Consider the following 23,117-nt stretch of genomic DNA (forward strand, 5'->3'; position numbering starts at 1 on the left):
TCACAAAGGGAATAATCATAATACAGACTAAAAGTTTCTACATGATCTAGATATCTCTTAATATAATTATAAAAAAAAAATCATGCTATTCGTAAATTTTATTTGTTCAGTATATAAAACACACACACACCAAGAGAACAGTCATGCTCCCCCCCCCCCCCTTCCCGTAAACAAAGCATAAAAAGCATGAAAAGGAGAAAGAAATATAAGTTTATAACAAATGACAAATAAAAAAATATATATTATAAAAACACAGAATGTAACAAAATAGCAATATATATGAAATAAATTGTTTTTTCATTAATACAGATTTTTTTTTCAATTAAAATGAAAAAATGGTATTGAATTACATGCCTAAATCACGAGGCGACTTGCCGAAAGTTTTGACACATGCATATTCATTAAACTGTTTTGTAAAGGTAGAGACGTCATCTTATGAATATTTATATACGCATGCGCAGAAACTATTTTCACGTTCTTCAAACATGGCGATCTCGCGATTGGAACAAAAGTCCGAAAATTGACGTTCTTTCGAAGGATTTCTTGGAATTGTATACATCAGTTTTAATTGAAAGTTAAGCTGATTTAGGAACAGTTTGTTTAGGTAAGATTGATATTCATCGTTAGATTTTTAATTCATTATTATCACCGGTTTTCTAATGCCAAATATCGCGAAGTTTTGTACTCCGGTGAGAATACATGGAGGAACTCAGGACCCCGACACTGTCTGAAGACGTGTCGGGGTCCCCGGGGCAAAGGCAGAGCTAACCCAGGGAACTCCCGTCCGCGTAGCGGGCGGGAGCCCAGGAGCTTACCGTGTAATTGACCATACTCAATGGTCTACAAGGGTAGATTATGGTCAAAATATCTAGCAAGATAAATTATGAAAACAGAAATTATGCACTTACCACGATTATATGGATGATGGTCTAACGAGTGGCAGTTTTTCAGACATCTGGGCACAGACTGGAACCTCAAAAAAAACGAAAAGTTTTCTCCTACCCCCGTCTCGATCGGCCATTTTTGTTATGAATTGCCACTCGTTAGACCTTCATCCATATACCGTAATCGTGGTAAGTGCATAATTTCTGTTTTCATAATTTATCTTGCTAGATATTTTGACCATAATCTACCCTTGTCCCATGAGTATGGGTCAATACATGAGCTCCTGGGCGCCGGACCGCTACGCGGGCCGGCGCTCCCTGGGTTAAGGCAGAGCTAGCTGAGCCAGACTGCCTGAGTGAGACTGAGAGTGCATTTGCTGTACATGTAATGATTTGGCTGCGCCTAATGCTGCTGAGTGCTAACTTTGACTCGTAAAAAAGGGTATTTCACAGTCTTGGTCTAGACTCTTATTTTCACAATCATGACAACACTTGCAATATTTTTGGCCATTTGTTTTTTTTTTGCATACAAATTTACAGTCAGTGTTACCCATATCTGTGATACTGCGGCTATATTGACTACACCGCACTAGTGACTAGATTCAAGGCCAGCAGTGCTACTGCTAGTTAGCCTGGAGGACTCAGTGATCATATTTTTTTATGATTTTGATATTGCCATTTGATCAAATGACAATATTATCAAAATCATAAAAAATATCACTGAGTCCTCTCGGCTAAGTGGTAGTACTAGTAGGCCCTATAGATTCTAGATTTTTTAATTGATTTTTTTAGGGTGGGTTAGATTCTGCTTGAGGTTTTTCCAGATACAGGGGGGGGGGGGTATTGCATTAAAAATATGCTGTACTGCATAGAGTCTATACGGCGGGTCCGGGGATTGGGTTTGAAATGAAGGATTTTGTGTTTTTTTATTTCTTTAGATTTTTTAATTGATTTTTTTAGGGTTAGATTCTGCTTGAGGTTTTTTCAGATACATGGGGAGGGTATTGCATTAAAAATATGCTGTACTTCATAGAGTCTATACGGTGGGTCCGGGGAATTGGGTCTGAAATGAAGGATTTTGTGTTTTTTTATTTCTTTGTTTTCTCAATTTTTTAGTTTCAATGAATCAATCAATAACACACATTGCTACATTTATTCACAACAAACTATACACACATAGGTCAGGTAGGCCCTAAATTTTAATTTTCTATTGTATCAGACCAAAATATACATTTATTATAGTTCATACATGATAGTTTATCTCTGCATGCGCTTCTTGTGTGGCATTTCTTGTTTACTAAATTTCATCATAAAGATGACTTTCATTTTTCAAAGATCCTTTTATCTTTAATATAACATGTCTTCTGTGTGCACGTTTTGTACAGGGAAGATTAGCATAAATTCTGTTCGTTTTTTTATCATCATGATAGTTGTTCTCTGGTGAAACAGGTATTCAAAGAATTTCTTCTTTTGTTGATTTGAGTGTTGATACGTCATATTTAACTAATGTCACCAACATAATCTGAAAAATCTAATTTCTCACATGAAAATGACATTATTACCAATATATTCATAGGTTTTTTTATTTTATGTATCCTTTCAACTAGTTCCCCTAGTCTCAAAAATTGAAGGAAAAAATATGTATGTTACATCAGAGGTTAAATCTAAATCATACCTATATTACATCAGATAAAATAAACATCTAAAACAACTGCCAGCTATTTTACTTTTTATATAAAAAAATAAAAAATTATATCACACAATTTTCAGTAATAATCTACACATCTGTGACGTTACAAAATAGAATAATTTGAAATTTATGTCTCCAATATCCTGACTTCTACATTTAATCTTCTTCATTTGTCAGTTGCTTGGTGATGGAATGAGTCATTTTCTGAAGCAATGAGATGGAAGGAACCTTCATAGCATCCAACAAACAAGGATTTCTATGAGGCATTGTGTTTTCCACATTGCAGACCTCTGTATCACCAACTTAAATGAGCCTCCACCTGTCCACCATGATCTCCCCCAAACTTAATCCACACCTCTTCTTCAGGAATTGCTCCATCGTGAGTTGTGAGAAATCCATTCCTGTGGAAAGATGATGGAACATGAACATATGGGTAGGTTTTGATGATTTCTACCAATTAAAAGCTTTAGCTATGAAAAAAAGGCTGGCCTCCCTCAACATTTTTAAAGATATTTCTATTACTCTTTTTCGTTTGAGTCTTCTGGTAATGCAAAATTTGAGGCCACACTGGTGACAATTGGCACAGTTTTAAAACAAATAATACAATTATGCAAGTGCATATCAGATCAAAATTTGCTCAAAAACTTGTTTTAGTACAAATCCAATGCTTTATTCTGTCTACAGGAAAGATTTATGATTGTATATATTATTCTCACTTTTGATGAATTTAATCATGAATCTGGTGGCAGATTACAATATCTATTGTCATTTAAAGGTGCAAATGAAATGATCATGAATAATCCTTTGTGGCAATGTCCTTGAGATGAATTTATTGATTTCACATTCTTTATGATCATTAAAACTATTCAAAATAAAGCAATATTCTGGTGCTAACTTTTCTTTCTGTTTCTGTTGTCTAACCACCTCCAGTCTGTGACTCTGCTATGGACCTAGTGAATCACTGTTGACTGTCCATGGTTCAAGTGAGGATTGGCAAACCTGGTCATTTCTTGATTACCTACAGAATGCAATTGCAACATATGCAAAATCTTATGCAGGAATGGGGCTATAGCAGTGATGGGACACTACCTTTGACTGTGAAGATCAGACGATGCAATTCCCGTTGGTCAGCCCCCACCCCCACCCCAAGGTGCCATGCACTGCCAGAGATCTTGAGCCAGGTCTTCAGTGGTTATCCATTGATAAGAAGAACGGAGATAATAAAGACAGTGAGGTCAGTATGACATTAATTCTCAGTGAAAATTACCTATTCATCTGTCTGTACTGTGGACCAATTAAGGTGCCCATCATTCATCATGGCCAATGTCTTTGCTGCATCTTGTTATGTAAATCTCTTTGAATGACTATTAAACAAGAAGAAGCTTTCTTCACATGTATAAGCTCTAAAGCATATATACATAACAATTTTAATTTAATATTTTGATGGCCATTCATTAGAAGACACCCCCCCCCCCGCAATTCAAATTTGGTGCTTTTAAATTCATCTGCCACTATACAGGTTGAAAGAAAATGCCCCCACTCACTTGCATGTACACACTGGTTCATGGCTCCCAAAATTTTCACCACAAAGAAAAGGGGATAAGAAAAGGAAAGTAAAAGGGTGAAACATATTACTTTCTGAATATTGTGTCAATTTCTATCACAGTTACTATTATTTCAAATGTAAAAAATTAGTCAATATGGAAGAAAATGCTTGAAGATGAGAAATCAAAGTGATTTGGATATCATAAGGAAGGGGATATATATTTTTTTTCCAACTATAAGTAGATCAACATCTATACTTGTAAACCATTCTTTAAAAAAATTATGTTTTATCTATATTTCAAAGAAATAAACAAGTAGTATGTTGCATTTGTACAGGTGATGAGCTTTGAATTAAGATAATTCTCTCATTTAATTCACAGTGCTAAGAATTTGCGTTACTTACTGTTCCAGGCATCTTGTTGATTTCGACGTGACCATCTTCCTAACGCTTCTTCCAAACAATGAACTGGAGGCTCTTTCCACGAATGAATGTTTAGCTGCTTCAAGTGTGATTCCAGCTTTTTCAAGAGCTTCTTGTTGTTCTACTTCTACTGGCCTTTATTGTAGTTAACATGTCCTGTGAATGTTTTTAGGAGCCCAGTTTTGCTACAAACACAGTTAACCTCAAGTTCACATATAGTTAGAAAACAGGGTCTACTTGTAACATTATCTAGGAAAAAGTTCTACAAATTGGACATGGTGAAACTTTTCATTCATTATGTTTTCAGTATTTACTGAGGTACTCACTACAAAAGGAAGTTGGGGTCAAAAGGTCAAGTTTTTGTTCAACTTGGTCACATTCCTTTATTTCTGCATCAATTATGTTCACACTACATCTGATCCCTGGGTAATACATGTACTTTCATTAGGATAATGGGTCAAAGGCCTAATGTTAATAATCAACTGCCTAATGTTAATAATCAACTGAAAATTAGTTAGTCAGAAAAGGTGGTTTATTGGATTCCCTATCTTTTGCTTATAATTATTTTTTTTTCAAATTTAATATTTCTCCATCAAATCTGACAAATTCATTATTTTTTTATCAATAATTATTAAACGATGTCAGTAATAAGAGTTTTGAGAAACATGTGCAAGTATATGTACCAATATCCATGTGCAGAATATTTGCTGGAAGGTTAAATGCTACAGTGAAATTTTAAAGTGCGCAACCATAGGATACGGGAAAAGAGTTCTTGCAGCCTTTGATGTACTTTTAAAGATCAAAATAGAATTCACCCAAAACATCTATTAGGTGTTAGTAGCCGAAAATATCCTAGATTAGTTCAGAACTATTCATCTGGAAGAAGAGACAAGTCAAAGCATTTTAAACAATTTCAAAACTTACCTGCGCTATATTTGTTTTTAATTGATATGCAGTTAGAATTGATCAAATTCTGATTGCAAGCTGACAAATTTATTTAAAAGGAGGGTATTAACATGAATGTATTTCAATACAAATAAGACATCTCTGGCAGTCTTGCCTGCATTATTATGCAATTCAATATGGTCGCATTTCAGAAGTTCGGTATGGAAATGGGTGGATAATGGAAAAAGTATTTGTCGAGTTAAATGCCAATAATTGAATAATATTAAATTCAATTATCAATAAAAAAAAGACTTCTGGAATGTCTCTCTACAGTTATTATTCATGACATGTCTAATTATACTAGACTAGTAGGAAAATGTCATAATAATTGAATATAATATTCAAATTTTCAATAAAAAAATAGTTCCAATAATTTAGATATATTTCAATTCAAACTTTAATTCAAAGACTACAGGCATCACTTTTTATACGCCCGTCTTGACGGGACGTATCATGGTATCATGCTCGGTGTCCGTCCGTCCGTTAACTTTTCCTTGTAAACGTGATAACTTCAGTTTAGAGCAATTTCAAAAAAGAGCTTGTAGAATCTAGGCTCATATAATTTGGTGCACGATACTAGCATGGATCCCAGGAAGCCTATTGATTTAGAGGTCAGAAGGTCAAAGGTGAAGTCACCATCTTCCACTTATCTTGTTTGACCAATAGCTCAATTTTCCATGTTACAGACAGCATATATTTTGTGCCCGCCTTAGCAAAAGTCTTGTTCGATTTGAAGTGTATTGATTAAGAAGTTAATAACATGTAACAGTCTGTTAAAATTCTTGGTGTAATCGTCCAATCTAAAATGGGACCTACATATCATGGAAATCATCAAAAAATGTAACAGGAAGTTGTACATGTTTAGGCTTTCGAAGCAATATGGGCTGTCTCTATCGGATCTGAAATTGGTATACATGGGCTACATTCGTCCTGTTATGGAATATTGCACCCCAGTTTTTAATGGTGGGCTTACAAAGAAATATGTAAGAAGTTTAGAGCAAATTCAAAAAAGAGCTTGTAGAATCATGTTGGGCCCAAACTACCCGGGCAAACTACACAGATTATGCCAGTGCTTGCCTGTCATGTGAAATTCCTACTCTGGAATACAGAAGGGAGAAACTCGGCCTGGATTTCGCAATATCTGTAACCAAATATCCAACATTCAGTACCTGGTTACCTCCTCCAAAAAACTTACCCATCAATCTCCGACATACTCCTAGATATCAGCAATACAAATGTAGGACAAATCGATTTCGCAATAGCCCCATACCATATTTCATAGATCTCCTGAATAAAGACATGCCCAATCAATAAACCCATTGCTCATTTGAAAGCAATACCAGCCTACTTGCAATATCAAGTTTTTTAATGAATGAGGAAATCAACTCTTTTTAATATCCATATATTTTTATTGATCTTTTACAAACGTTTACGTATTTTATTTTTATTATTTTCAATTTACTATTTCCTCATTATCTTATGTACATGTATATAAATTTTCTTTGCCAAAGTATTCTTGCCTATACACATATTCCTCATGTCAGTTTTTACAAAGGTTACTGTTTTTTTAATGTTTGAAATATGTAATGAGTCTTTTTATTGTTTTTACTTTGTATACATGAACAATTCAGCCATTTGGCTGCGACTCATGTTTCTAATAAACCTTGAATTGAATTGAATTGTATGTTAAATAGTAGGTTAAAAACAACTGAAAATATGTATTATAATAGCAATGTATTATATTGTATCATAATATGAATTATGACTATGGTTTGCATTTCTAGTCAGTTAAAATGCAAAGAACAACGAGATTCAGATTATTTTTACAAATTCAATAATTTTGAGAATATAAAGGAATGAGCTACATGTGCATGTCATATCCAATCTAATCAATTACCAGTAGTCACTTATCTGATTTGTAATTTATATTTATTGTATTTTTAAGTCTTGTATCATTGCATAAAAAAAAATTATCCACGGGGTACTGAATTTGCCAGGCATGTGAAGGTGAAAGTATTTTTTCAGTGTTTTTTTTTAATTGTTATGTACACTGTAATTGATATGCATACAACAATGATAGATAACCAATTTTTATGGCTGTGTGAGTGGTAGATCACATGAAATTTGCAAATATTATGTTTTAAAATGACTGATTTTTTCATATTCATATTAATTCTTTTTTTGGGAGGGGGTATATAATGCAGACCTGACAAGTGACCATTGTTTTCATTTAGGAGTTCAATCCCTTCTCCTTTCATCCATATTTTATAGCTTTTATAAAGTTACGAGGGTTTCATTGACCCAACAGACATGTAGAGATTGAACTTTACCTCCTACCTCAGTTGTTATACATGCTTATTAAAATATTATTTTATTGGAAGGTTTCTTTCAAGTAAAATTATTGTCTTGATGTTTATTTATATATATCTGTGCATGTAATGTCACTGGAGGGCAAATTTTCAAATGTGGTTCAATAAATAGTTGAATGTGAATGAAACTCTATCCGTATCTAAACTTCCTAAAATATGTAGTAATTCACTGCAATTTTATTGTAAATTTTGAGTGAAATTCGTTTATATAATCTTACTCTTTTTATAAGCAAGGGATGACCTGCCATGACTACTTGAGACATCTAACATTCTGCTGTATAATCAAGGATAAAGGCACAAGGGTGAGGCACATGTACTTGTATGCTGCCTGGCATGCTATATTTTGAGAATGACTCCTTGATTAGGCAGCCTTATCCAAATGAAAGGCCATTGTCATTAATACGCCACCCCTTCCTCAATTTTGCCTTCTCCAGTGCCCCAATTGCATAAAAGTTAGTATTATGGTAACCTTGTTATCAAATGGTAACTACCATGTTAACACTAATCAAAGCCAATCAAGATCAAGGACTCCATACAAGTTGTATTTGCATGGTAAATCATAATTGTAACTTTTTTATGCAATGGGGCCGATGTATATTAAATCCTTGATCACTGACAACAAACAATTAATGAAACGGGACAAAGGCAGTATTGATGAAAATGAAAAACCAGAGTCAAAGGCAAGGTTGGAAGGGATGTCCCCCCCCCCCTCCTCATTTTGAAAAAAAAAATCAATTGAACATACTACTAATATAACTATAGGCCTATAGCCAGTTTTAGGAAATTGCATAGAAAATTGTCATCTGCACCCACTCAATTTTCAGTTTTGCTCTTTGCACCCTCTTGATTTTAAAAATATTGGACCTTCCTCTGAGGTATTGTGGGGTTGGATTGGCTTGGGTATTTATGACGGTGGGGGGGGGGGGGTAATATTTCACCTCCACAATAAGAAAAAACATAGTTTCCATTTAAAAAATTTAACAAGTAAAGTTATTTAAAAAAAAATCAGTGACAATAATACTAGTCAACACCAGGGGCTGTGAGGGCTTTCTAAAACCATGTACAAAAACATAAAAATTACCATATAAATATGATTATTGCATGGTCAGCCCCCATTTTCAAAACTTCCACGGCACCTAACACCACTTTCCGGAAGGGGCGGGGGGGGGACTGCCTTATCCTCAAAAGTAAGATGGCCCCGGGGCCGGCCCCTGTCTCTGGATCTGGTTCAGTATTAACAAGTCAGTGGCATACACAGGGGTGGGGGTTACAGGGGTTAAACCCCCTTCAATTTTTTTAACCCTCCCACCCCCCACCACAATTAAAAAAAAAACACTATTTTTTATATTTAAGTTTTTATTGAAGTAAATCATAACAATCACAATATTTACAAATGATTAGCATGATGGAAAAGCATAAAATCATGAAACATTACAAATAAAAAAGGCAGATTTAAGATTATAATGATCTATAAGTTTTCAAGAGGGAAGCGCCGAGATAGAAAAAAAAGACCGCCCTTACTAAATTTTTTGAAAGACCCTTTTTTATTCATTTATTTCTTTTTATTTATTTTTTTTTTTGGGGGGGTTAGGGACGACCAAAAATTGGAGGCTAAGATTTTCTGTTTTTTTTTTTTTTTTGGGGGGGGGGTCATCAACATTTCATTCAGCTTGACCCACCCCCATCCCTCTTAAATATTCCTACTTAGGCTACTATAACAAGTTATTTATTTTTTTCATTTTTTTAATGAGAAAGAGTTTGCCTATTTTTTTAGAGGACCGCCAACTTAAGCAATTCATGCCATTGAAAAAATAGGCCAATGTACTCTCACGGCTTATATGATGACAGCTAGTTAGAAGAAATAATTTGTTTCCATGATCGATCTTGATCCGTGGTACAGGAGGTGCCGTGGCCGAGTGGTCTAAGGCGCCTGGCTATACATGGAAAGTCCGGGGTTCGATCCCCGGCCGCAGCAGCTATGCCCGTGAGCAAGGCATTTAATCTCCAATGCTCTTTTATCCTGCTTTCAAATAAATGGAAATGCTGTATGCATTATTGGTAACTAGGTGTGCACTTGTTTAAAAAAAAAAAAAAAAAAAAGGTACATGTACTTGGTATCGTCGACTCGATTCCCATTCTGAAATAGGCTCTCCCCAGGATCAAGTCTAAAAATGATCACAAAATGCTGTCAGACGAACGTGAATCGTTTTAGTTGCAACATTTCTCTCAAATTTTAATTATGAGAAGAGTAATGGAATAATTCAAGTAGAATTTTCCTCTAAAACAAATACATTTGTTCAAGTGGTCTCGCTGTGTTTGGTCCGGTCTTGGACCTAACGTTAGATCTAGACCCATTTCCGCATTCAAAGTGTGATCGATGACGTCCAGATAGTTTGTTTACAAATAAATCGTAAATCGTTAGCGGTGAAGGATCGATTGCCAATTGGTATTTATAAATTTCAATGATTCAAATCTATATAAAGTAAATTCAACATATCGTAATAATTTTTCTGACAAAACTTAACAAAAATATCTAAAACTTCTAACAAACTTATTTTTATTTGAATTTGTTACTTTATTCATGAAATATACACCTTCCAAATCTTATAATGAAACAATGATCGTGTTATAAGTTCCCAGAAGAAACTTGGCAACGTCAAAGACCGTATATGGTATTTGACGTGCATTAGTCGTACTGGGTAGCAAAAGTAGAATTAAAAGACAACTAATGATGGGTTATTGATGCCGATCGGATATATTATTAAGCAAGACATTATGTCTATTGAGACGTTGAGAACACCAAATCGGAGTAGTGTTTTTCAAGATATTATGCCTGAAATGGTCGCTCTCTGCAAGTCCCAGGGGCCAGGCTCATTCGCGATTGCACTGAAAATGTCACTAATAAGAATGGAACTTTCAGGATTTATGTGAATATCATCAAAATGATAAGGATTTTCGAAATTTGGAATGTGATTTCTCGTGAAATTTAGGAGATACCATATGACGATGGAAAGGAATAACCTTAAAAGGTAAGGCAAACCTCCAAAAATGTAGCTTTTTAACACATGTTGAATTGAAATCTTACAGTTGATCGTCGAGTAGTGTAAAAGTTGAAATAGCATATCAGCTGGCTGGGCAGCGCGCGAGGATTTCGTGCGCGCGTACTTGAAATGGCTTATTTTGTACATAGCCTATGGGAGTGAAACAGCCGTGGGGGGTGCACGGAGGGGAGTGTACCTACCCTCGCCCCCTGCAAGAAGCGTGGAAGGTCAGACGTTCATTTGAATTATTTCTTATCTGCTCTCGCTCATCTTCTTTGTATTTGTATGTTCTCATTTAAATCGTCACTGTACACTGAAAAAAACAACAACAGCATGATATACATTTCGATTCAACATAAAAAATTGACATTATATAAATATAGCAAGAAAGAATATTAGATGCATGTTCAGTAGTAAGCAAACATGATACCTAAATTGATTTTAAATATAGTATTTGCAATTTTTCAAAAAAAAAAAAAAAATGCTACCTCTCAACTCAGCTGTTATATGCAGCCAGCATATTATCTATACCTTACTCATTTATTCATAAGGTGAACACATTACTGTATGAATTCATTTGTGGTGGTCCTGATAGAGTAAAACGTGAAGTTTTGGTTAAAGAATACGATGAAGGGGGGTTAAAGATGACTTGCCTCAAATCGATTATTCAAGCTCAGAAAATGAAATGGGTTTCGAGACTTTTCTCTTCAACTTCGAAGGGCTGGAAATGTATATGTTTAGAATTGTTGTCACCTGTCGGTGGAGAATACATTTTTTATTGTAATTTTGATATGAAATATTTGAATATTGAAGTGTCAAATTGGTTGATGGACATTTTACAAACATGGTGTTTATTGGAAAGGAAATACATATTACCAATGAGTTTATATGGAACAATCAATATATCACATTTAAAGGAAAATCTATCTATAGACCAAACATAAAAGAAAAAGGATTCACCAAAATTACTGATATGTTAGATGAATTTGGACGCCCACTACGCTGGAGGGAAGCGAAGCAAAGGGGTTAAAGTTTACTGAGTATTTTGAATTGTTAGATTGCTTTAAAATATTGCCAGGGAATGGAAAGTTTTCTTTTTATAACAAGACTACCATCATCTTGTAAAAGAACCTGAGTATTTCCCTTCTCTTTTTTGTGAATCTGCATTTACACAAATTAAGAATATATCGACAAAGAAATTTTATCGCTTTCTTAAACATTAATAACTCTGAAGCCTGCAAGGTGTTTACTCACTTTAATCAACTTTACAACATCGATAGGCAACAGACTTCCAAATTGTTCACTCTTCCATGACGAATCACTATAGACACCAGACTTCGAATCACACACTATAAAATTTTAAATAACTTAATACCTACAAATGAATGGCTCACAAAAATAGGAAAGAAGACCAATGCATTATGTTCTTTTTGTAATGCGACACCCGAGACATTGGATCATTTGTTTTTTGTATGCCCTAAAATAGCATCCTTTTGGAATGCGTTGCGTACGAGAGTGACTGACTTTAGTCCTAATTATTTCCTTTCACGAGATACTGTTTTATTTGGATTACTAGAACCACTTACTCCATCCACCTTAGCATTTAATTTTCTAATTTTACTTGGTAAATACCAAGAGACTCTCCCTAGTTTAAAGCAATTTAATTATTATCTTTTATCCTATAAAGTTACTCAAGAATTTATTGCAAAAAAGAAAAACAAACTCAATAAACACAATGTAAAATGGCAAAACATAAACAAGTATTTTTCCATTGCATAAATTGTAACCACTGTAGATTCATATTTTGTGTTATCTTTTTTGTGACTTTATTTTATCTTCTGTTCATGTTGTAGTGATGCTTTAGGTCATGTTAATACATGAAAATGTCATAATTTTTTGTTGGTTGCGCAATACCCCGGCGATGCCGCCAGGTCGACACTGGACCGTTAGGTATGACCGTACCCCCCTTTTTCGGTTAACCCGTTCGCGACGGCATAGTAGAATAGGTTCTAACACCCCAAACGAGATTAATCAGCCGACCATGTCAAGTTCGAACAGCTCCATTGTTCCGTGCGTGCGAGCTGGATCGTTGATTACAAAAGCGTGTGTGCGATCCACGATGAGTGAATTGATCGATCGATAGTTTTCGCGCATGCGTAGTTCATTTCCTGTTTTGGCTGCACGGAGTTCAGAGCTCACCTGTCGCTCAAAGTGACTTCTTTGAGAATGTATTGTTTGTGATGTGGGTTTTGAAGTTCTTCTTGGACTTCTTCTTTTTTGATATTACTATTATCATAATATTATCATTCTCCCTTCCTTCTTCCTTTTCTTCTTTTTCGATCTTCTTATTATTATCAAAATTATTATTCTCATTTCTTTTCTTCTCATATTCTTCTTTTTCGATATTCTTCTTATCATATCATCGTCATTTCCTTTCTTCTTCTGTTCGATCTCTGTCTCATCTTTTTATTCTTATACTTCCTATTTATAGACCCCCCTTCTCCCTTGATATAGTCTTGCTTTGTTTCCTCTTGCAAATGAAATCCTCCTTTTTTTTCCTTTTTTCTTTTTTATAATGCTCCCTTTTCCTTTTCTCCTCCTTCTTCTTCACTGATAATTGTGCAATCCTACACCTCCTCCATCTCCTAAGTTTTCTTTTTCTATTTCCCTTCTATTTATTCTTGTTATGATTTTGCTTGTGCTTCTTCCTTTTCGTTTTTTCTTTCTTCGTCGTCTTATCTTCTCTTACCTATTCTCACTATTCTTTTACTCCCGTCATCCTATTTTGCTTTATTTTGTTCTCTCTCTGTTTTTCTCTTCTTGCAAAATGAAAAAATGAAGAATATGATATTTCTTTTTAAAAGTATGTCCGCAAAAACATGAATCTTCAAAATATCTTTATATGCATACAAGTAATATTTTCTGAACAAGAAATCATAATCTTCTCGATAGGGACCAGTTCTTACCAATCCAAAAATTTGCAAGGTGGTATACGACAATTATTTTGAAGATTATTTATCATTTATCATCCAATTATTTAAGTTAGCCCACCCCATCCCCCATGATCACCATTATCTTCTCCTTTCATCTTTTTTTCTGTTTCGTCTGCTTTTTTATTTTATCTTTTTCTTTGTCTTATCATTATTATATTCATAATCTTGATCATTGTTGTTATTATTGTCAATATTATTATTATTATTATTTTTATTATCCGATTGTTATATTTTCTTTTATTATTTGTTATTATCATTGTTAGTGTTGATAGTAATGTTTATAATTGTTATCATTGATATTATGTAAACATTTGAATACTTTACATGTAAAAAATAAAAGAATTTAGTTTAATTCGATTGAAAAATATTATTGCTATTGTCATGTTTGTTTGGCGCAGCCCGAAAGAAGAATCAGTTTCGCTGAATGCCATCCCCTCTACCCTCTCTAATCCCCTTACCTCTAGTCAACCTCTACTCTCCTCTATTTTCCCTTTACTTTTTTCCCTTCTATTCAATCAGTAGCTTACGCAGGGGGGGGGGGTAGGGTTCAATTTCATACGAGGCGCTTTTAATCGAAAAAAAAATGTACTACAACACTGCGCAGACAAGTGGGTTATGCTCTCCCTCTCTTCTTCATCTCCTGTTCCGTGCCCCCCGGCCCTCTCTCTATTTTTTCCCTTCTTAGTATTATCTCGTCATCAGAGAAATATGTCCAAACCCGGCCCTCCAAGCCCAACCCATAATAAAAATAGAACCTATTTTAGGATAGGTGCCCGGCATATTCGGCACATAATCAATTTCAAACGATGTCTAGATTTTACGTCGTCTAGAAATGTTCAACAAAAAAACTCCAAATTATTTCCTTAATTCAAAATCCAACGGAGACGTTGCCATGTATTTGTGTAAAAAATGAATATTATGTATCACATGATTCTAGTAATTAAATTTGTATTATAAACAAGACATTCTGCCTTTCTTTCATTATCCAAGAATATACAATAAGTCCCTGCAATCCGTTTTATTTATTGTGGACTTACTCAATTCTCAGTTTATTTCACTAGTTTAGAACATGTGTGGTTATTTTCTTGACATTTATGTGCAAAGGATTTAATGATCAACAAATGATTAGTAATGCATGGAAAAATGCAAGAAAGAATAACATAAGTATATGTTGGACAATTTAAAATGGGGAAAAAAATGAGTGTGACCAGAAAGACATTTTCTGTTTTGCTGGTAATCTATTTGTTAGAGATCGGCGGTGAACCAAGGAATTCTCGGTGGAGGGGACTATAAATGCGCTACTTTTCTTTACTTTTTTTCTGACAAGCAAAGGGGGGAGGAAATAGAGGTCAGCAATGAAATCGCAACCCAAGTTACACCATTACTATTTTATACCCCTTTTTCTAATTCTAGTGCATATGAATTATATTCCATCGTTTAACCCCCACCCCCTATTTGATTCGCCACACTCACTGTCAAATTTTAGGACAATATGATTTGATTACATTTTAGGAACTTTCCTTTTGGAAATTATTATTTCCTGCGTTCAGTTTGTTTTAATATACAATTTCGTCAAGATGGAAAAGGACTCTGAAAATGATAACCTGCATTGCCAAAGTAAAATTCTAAAATGTCGTAAGTGTATATAATTTCTCACCCGGTACATTCACCTTTACAGAATTTCGATGTATTAAAATAATTCTTATGTTGTATTTCTCCCCTTCCTTTTTCCTTGTAGCCAACAATCCATAAGAGCTCCGATGAAAATACAAATATAACGAGTTAATTAGAGAACTGTAAGAGGAAGAGCGTGCTTAAAAAGAGATACATAGAAAGGTCATTCCCGCCTGCCTAAATATCATATTCCAGCTCATATTGACTGATACATATTGTCTCTAATTAATTAATTGTGTTTATTAATTTATCCATGTACTGATTGATTTATCTCATATTTATCTTTATCCAACTTGACCGTCTGTTATATTCTATGGAGTACGGCTAAAAATAAAACAAATAACCGAATGGACGTATATGGAATCACAATATGCTTTATGCCGTTTTTTCGCACCCTTCTAACAAGCAATTAAAAAAAAATAAAACGAGCCGCATGATGATAATGATTAATAATTCATATAATATCCACTAAACATTGTGATCAAGGCGCTCTACTTATTTATTACCCGGCTTACATCATTTGTTCCGTGAAAAGCATTATAGGCCTGTTTGCAGACATAAACATAGATATTTTATTTTAATATATTCTGCTTTTCATTCCCTCTATCTTCTCGAATAATATATCCATGGAATGCATATTTACTCCATGCTCTGGATTCCTATCGCATCACATTTTTATATGCAGGTCAAACCAAACCACGATAACATGCATCAGAATAAAATCAATCGGGGAAACCTTAGATTTTTCGAAAATTCATGTAATGAGATTATATGGATAAAACATGCTTCTAATACTTTGTACATCGTAAATAACACATATTACTCTTCATTAGCATGATTATGCCTATGTCACGGTGTTCATCACTCTTTGGTGTTAAACCAAACTGACAAAGGGTGAATTCATCCGTACATCCTTCCCTTTCAAGTCACTCTTTTACATTGTTAGTAAGTGGCAACTTTATTGATCTTCGCTGGATGCCCTTTTGTCATTTTCAAAGGAAAGGGGGCCATGCCTCCATCAATTACCCCATCCGTATCGTTAGAACAAAATAGAGTGTATGTACGATCCGAGGTATTCTCAATAGCCAGCTGTATACACTTTTGTTTAGGATTATAGAAATCGATATCAACTTAAAGTCGTGTACTCTCTTCTAGTTTGATCTAGCTTGATCAGTTCATGAAGTTGAATATTATGACAACCATTTTCAAGAGGCAAAATAATGCACCTAAATGAAAGAAGAAAACAAAAATCGATGTGTTATAAACTGAAATCATGATTTTTCTTCTTCCTATATTCTACCAACGGCGCCATTTTGAAACCTCACAAGCAATTTTTTGTATTGAGTAGTTTTTATTGACAACTTCAATTCATATACAAAATAAAATATATGTAACAAATAGAACTTTGAAACATAATATTTTCATGAATGTTACAATAAAACACAATGTCAGACATCTTCCAATACATAATTATAAATAACATTGATTATAATTATATGCATCAAGAAGAAACTTCTACAGAAAATTCCAACATATTGATTTTTTTCCAGTGTCAAATAAAAAACATAAGAGAAATTTTCCAAATACAAAAATAAATAAATCATTAATAAAACCTAAACGAATTGAAGCCATCAGCATATATAATTTTGACCCATCACCTCGGCCTCTTCACCCAAATAAATTCAAACACAAACTCAGCCCTTGTCATTACCCCCCCCCCCCCCAACCCTCCCTTGAACACCCCCATCCCCTATCCGGTGGAGAACTGGCTCTGGGCTCCAATACATGGTCTAATATTTAAGTTTTCCCATTTAGAGAAAGCAATCTAATATAGTATCGATCATGTCGATCGATTTCGATCTATCGTTGATCATATCAGCGCACGCACGCAGCTCTGCGTGCGTTTTGGGTTGCATTTCGCTGCTCCCATTATTTTCCCTCACTCTTATTGATTACGGTGTATACGTGGTCCTGCGAAACTGAAAATCATTGAAATCAAGCTTTCATCGCGGCAATGCCCACTGTACGCCAATATTGGACTCTCATCGAAGCATAACTCGTTTTATAATGCTTTATAGACTATAGAAACAAAAGGTAAAAACGTATGACTTTCTTGAATGTGTAGTTTAATTAATGGACATTGTAATTAGAACACAGAAAAGGCAGAAACATAGTATGAAATTGTATTTTTAAGGCCTGCAAATGGATTCGAGTAATAGCCTTTGGGGAACCGACTATATACGGCTCCCGTACATGAATGAGTTTTAGGGAACCGTATATAGCCGGCTCCCGTTGGCAACGGGTTAATGGATCGTCCTGTCGGCAGTGCTGGGGTACAATTTTCTTGTAAATTAAGATTATGTTGTATGTACTTATATAATGTTCTTTTTTTCTTGAAGTGCAACGATATGTTTTGTATATTTTGATTATTTTTTATGACGAATAAAATCTGCAAAGATAAAAAAAATCCTCAAAATACTTCTTTTATATTTGCTCTCCATTTTATTTCTTCTAAGAATATTTTTCTATAAAACTTGATTTTCTTTTTTTTTTACAAATATATATGTATAAGAAGCTAAATTGATTAATACATTAAAGAAAGATATAATGTTTGGTCCATTACTCCCATGTCTACCCATCACAATGTCTTTATAACTTATATCAATATTTTTGATATACAGATTAATGGTAGCACAAAATTGACTGGCAATCATAAAATAGATGATAATAGTTGATAGTAGTTTACATTTAAAACAAAGTGGAGATTCTGCCAATGAAATCGAAACAAATATTCATTTGACATCAAAAGTTTATACAAAAATTTAAAATTGAATTCAGCTAAATGAAATCCTTCAATGGAAGTAACTTTTCCTTTCCAGATATTGTTCCAAATCAAATTTTCTTTGAAAAAAAGTGACCAATATTGTTCAACATTAGGGGCTATAAACTTTTTATCCACAAGAAAATTTTATACTCTTTTAGAAAGTGTAATTGATAAATGTTTACTTTGTTTTATGTGTAAAACAGGATCATGGTCCTTCAATTATTGAAAGTAGCTAAGAATTGAATAATTTGAGCAATTTTTATCTTTATCCAGTTTTTCCATTATATGGTATACAACTCCAAATTAATTTCGATTAACATAAATAATTTCCTTTTTTCTTTAGTTTTGCATGAACACACAGTATATCCAATTCTCCATCGCTGTTAATCCATCCCTGCACCCTCCCCCCTAGAGAGAGACGTTTCGTGCGCGCAGTACGTGTTTCGCACGAATCGCGTGTGCACCACCGCCCCTAAAATGAAATCCTAGCAACGCCACTGATTCTATTAAGATACCAAGAATTATTGGCTCGGTGTAAAAATGGCAGAGGTAAAAATGGCAGAGGTAATAATGGCAGAGGTAAAAATGGCAGAGGTAATAATGGCAGAGGTAAAAATGGCAGAGGTAAAAATGGCAGAGGTAATAATGGCTGAGGTAAAAATGGCAGAGGTAATAATGGCTGAGGTAAAAATGGCAGAGGTAAAAATGGCAGAGGTAATAATGGCAGAGGTAAAAATGGCAGAGGTAATAATGGCAGAGGTAAAAATGGCAGAGGTAATAATGGCTGAGGTAAAAATGGCAGAGGTAATAATGGCAGAGGTAATAATGGCAGAGGTAAAAATGGCAGAGGTAATAATGGCTGAGGTAAAAATGGCAGAGTTAATAATGGCAGAGGTAAAAATGGCAGAGGTAATAATGGCAGAGGTAAAAATGGCAGAGGTAATAATGGCAGAGGTAAAAATGGCAGAGGTAATAATGGCAGAGGTAAAAATGGCAGAGGTAATAATGACAGAGGTAAAAATGGCAGAGGTAATAATGGCAGAGGTAAAAATGGCAGAGGTCATAATGGTTTAGGTAAAAAGAGTCTTAAACCCCCATGAAAAAAAAAATCAAACAGCCCCCGCATGTAAGCCCTACATAGATTAACTAAGAAAGTTTCTAAGAAAATATGAATAATGGAAAGGGTGACATTCTTAAAATCATAGATATATCGTCTGCACCAAATTGATGATCTTTTGGCTAGAATATCTTATTTTTTTCTGGACTCTGATGGACGGCCTTCTCATGTCAAATTGCTGTATTAGTATATGAATTTGAAGCACACTCTTGATCGCAATTTTACTTAATTCATTACAGGGGAAGTTCAACCTCAGTTAAAAGTCATTGTACAATAGCCAAAAAAAATGATATTGGTGAGGGTTTTAGTAAATCAATCAAAGATTAAAAAAGCTATACTTTTATATTTTAATAATGACGTCATTTGCGAGCAGCTTTCCCACATTTGGTGTATAGAAAATATTAATGAAATGTAAATTTCTAGAAAAAAACAAATTCTTCAGTATATATTAAGAGACAAATAATTTTACTGACGCTCCTTAAATATTTTTTTAAAACAATCATGAACCATTATTTAGTGCATAAAATGTCATGGGACAGCTTCCCATATATGACGTCAAACCCTTTAGGAACCTGGCATCCTTTTGTACTAGCTGCATTGAGGTATTGCTCTAAAGACTGAACAATAATTGTAGCATTTACATTTAACGTATCACACTAATCAGGGGCAGATCCAGGATTTTCCAAGGGAGGGGGGCACATTTTCCTGAAAAGTGACACGCAAAACAGTTTTCCGCCTACTAACTCGTCCACAAAAATGATTAGCAAGGAGAAAAGGTTCTCGCTTTGGGGCACACTTGAGTTAGCATATTTGCTAATATTTTAATTGTACCTCTCAAGGGGGGGGGGGGCACGGGCCAGCTGTGCCCCATGGATCGGCCAGTGACATCAATATCTATTCATCATGATCCATCGTGATATGGAAATTAAAAAAAAATTCTTTAATTACAGAAAGTTTAGTTATTCTTTTATCCAGTTTAAATTATGAAACTAGTTCGACGTAGACACGAACTTGTTCGTTTCAGAGGGTTAGTGGCTGCACACATTGGTGTTTACACTTTAAAAATCGTGGATTTGTACGTAAAGCGTTGTTCTGCTTACGAGCTTAAGATCCTTTCATCATGCAGTTACTAATTGAAATCATTTTGGCAAGAAAATGCTTGAGTTTAGTCAAATATAAATGACAGAGTAAAGATCTTAACCCTAAATAGATAGATCTTAACCCTAAAAGGGGTGGGGCTGATTCAGCCCTCCCCCCTCAACATTTTTCGCGATAAATCTGCCGCGCAAAATTTTTTCACCGCGTCGCTCGCTGAATTTTTATTTTAAAGTCTCGCGCAACTATTGAAACCAAAATTGTGACCCCGCGTATGCGGTTCGGACATTATGCAACATTTCGTGAGTGCATGCAGACCCAAAATTACTCAAAAACGTGAATTTGTGTACAAATCCAATGCAAATAGTGTTTCTAGCCAAAATTCATAAATGTATCATTTTTCCTTTTACTGCTTAATATCGATTAATTTTATTCTTTATGGTCAAAATAAACTCCCCGACAATTTCCATTGAAAAACAATGAAAAACAAAAAGTAAAAAACAAAGAAATACATAAGAAATTTTGAAAACAATACAATACATAAGAAAATAAATGTGATGTTGATTTTTTTTAGGATAAATTTGATCAGATGCCTATCTAGAGTATATGAAACAAAAATTAGCATTTCAGGGGCATTATTTTATGAATTAGAGCAAACTTCTGATTTTACGCATAAATTAGCATAATTAATGAAACATGAGATTTTTTGCATAATTTGATGCTATAGTTTTGTAGATAATGCAATGGGTAACGCGTGTGCCAATTTTCGTCGCGATCGCGCGAGCGACTGCCGAGATCATAAGGGGGGGGGGGCTGAATCAGCCCCCCCCCCTCCAGTCTTCTTAGGCGTCGAAATAGCCCATTCTATTTAGGGTTAAATGACGAAAAACAACATAATAGTTAATCAGTTTTTATAGCCCATTTTGTCGACAAGAGTTCGGTCATGGATGATAAATATTTTGATGTAGTCTATCTTTATCATCTTTACCTCTGCCATTATTACCTCTGCCACTTTTACCTCTGCCATTGTTACCTCTGCCATTTTACCTCTGCCATGCAGAATGCAAGGAATGCTCCCCAGGGAGTGGAAATTGTGCACTTTTCGTGCGGGATTGAAATGAATCCAATGACCGGGGTAATAATATGCTGTAACGCGCTTTGGGCCATTCTGGGAAAAGCGCTTTATAAAAATTGGCTATTATTATTATTATTATTATTTTTACCTCTGCCATTATTACCTCTGCCATTTTTTACCTCAGCCATTTTTACCTCTGCCATTTTTACCTTTGCAATTTTTACCTTTGCCACTTTTACCTCTGCCATTTTTACCTCTGCCATTGTTACCTATGCCATTTTTACCTCTGCCATTATTACCTCTTCCATTATTACCTCTTCCAGCATCACCTCTTCCAGCATTACCTCTGCCATTATTACCTCTGCCATTTTTACCTGGCACCGAATTATTTGGCACCACCCCCATAACAGGCACCTGTCACGCCGCTGCAACGAGGCGTCTTAAACTACTCGACCGCGGCAAAAAAGTTGGTCTCGCGGACCCTCTGCCTTGCGGACCCTTGGTCTCGCGGACCCTCTGCCTTGCGGACCCTCGGTCTCGCGGACCCTCGGTCTCGCGGACCCTCGGCCTCGCGGACCTTTGGTCAAGTACTCGGACCCCGTCGTTGGTACCATCAGAGTGACTAAAAATGTAGAAGTTTAGGGACAGAAAACAATAAAATATATTAAAAATGGACCTAACCCCTTTTGACAAATGAGTTCTTCAGAAGAGTTTATTTGCAAAAGGGGTTCGGTCCACTTCAAGAAAATCATTTTTTGATTCTCTCATTCTGCATTATTCTTATGCAAAACTGAATTTTCATGATACCCTACCATGAGAACATGAAATTGGGTATGAGAGAAATCTACCTGTCTTCATATTTTTTAAAATATTCTTTTCCAAAAAAAAATATGTGTGGACCTAGCCCCATTTGCAACTAAACTGAAATGGACCTAATCGCTTTTGAAAAAAAAGTGATTTTTCTTTGCCATTTTAGTTCACTTTTTAATTGGAATTTCAACTTTTCTTTGGTTTCATCATATATAGAGCTACTAGAAATCTTTACATTAAGACATAAAAATGAAATTTGATGAAAAATTGACTTAACCCATTGTGCAAGTGAGCTCTTCAATTGTAGTTTATATAAGGCATCGCAGCATCAAGTGACAATTTGAAGAGCATTATGGTTTGATTAAGTACTGTCCCTTTACATATAAAGACATCTTACTATATATTACCTTTGTAGTTGATGCCATCGACGATGATGTTGAGTAGAAGTCATCATGATACTGACCGTAGAGTGTGAGGTTCTTCAGATGATTCATCTTACAGATGAACTGAGCAAGATCACGTGATGTTGACGGACGTTCACTGAGATTCTCCCTGAGACGAAGAATCTCAAACTGATATAATAATAACGTGAAAATAAACTGAAAATCACTGTATATTCCTTACACTGCAGTGT

General features: G+C 34.9%; 1 long non-coding RNA gene across 2 annotated transcripts; it reads left to right on the plus strand.

Moving 5' to 3' along the window:
* The first annotated feature begins 2,921 nt into the window (after positions 1–2,921).
* LOC121414174 lies at positions 2,922–4,732 on the plus strand. 2 transcript variants are annotated; one of them, XR_005969814.1, is made up of 3 exons: positions 2,922–3,007; positions 3,505–3,808; positions 4,500–4,732. It is a non-coding gene; the product is annotated as an uncharacterized LOC121414174 (long non-coding RNA). The 2 variants fall into 2 exon arrangements; XR_005969813.1 differs by lacking the exon at positions 4,500–4,732 and having other exon boundaries at positions 3,505–4,036.
* The last annotated feature ends 18,385 nt before the right edge of the window (positions 4,733–23,117 follow it).

The sequence above is a fragment of the Lytechinus variegatus genome, chromosome 4, assembly GCF_018143015.1.
Source record: "Lytechinus variegatus isolate NC3 chromosome 4, Lvar_3.0, whole genome shotgun sequence".
Lineage (NCBI taxonomy): Eukaryota > Metazoa > Echinodermata > Echinoidea > Temnopleuroida > Toxopneustidae > Lytechinus > Lytechinus variegatus.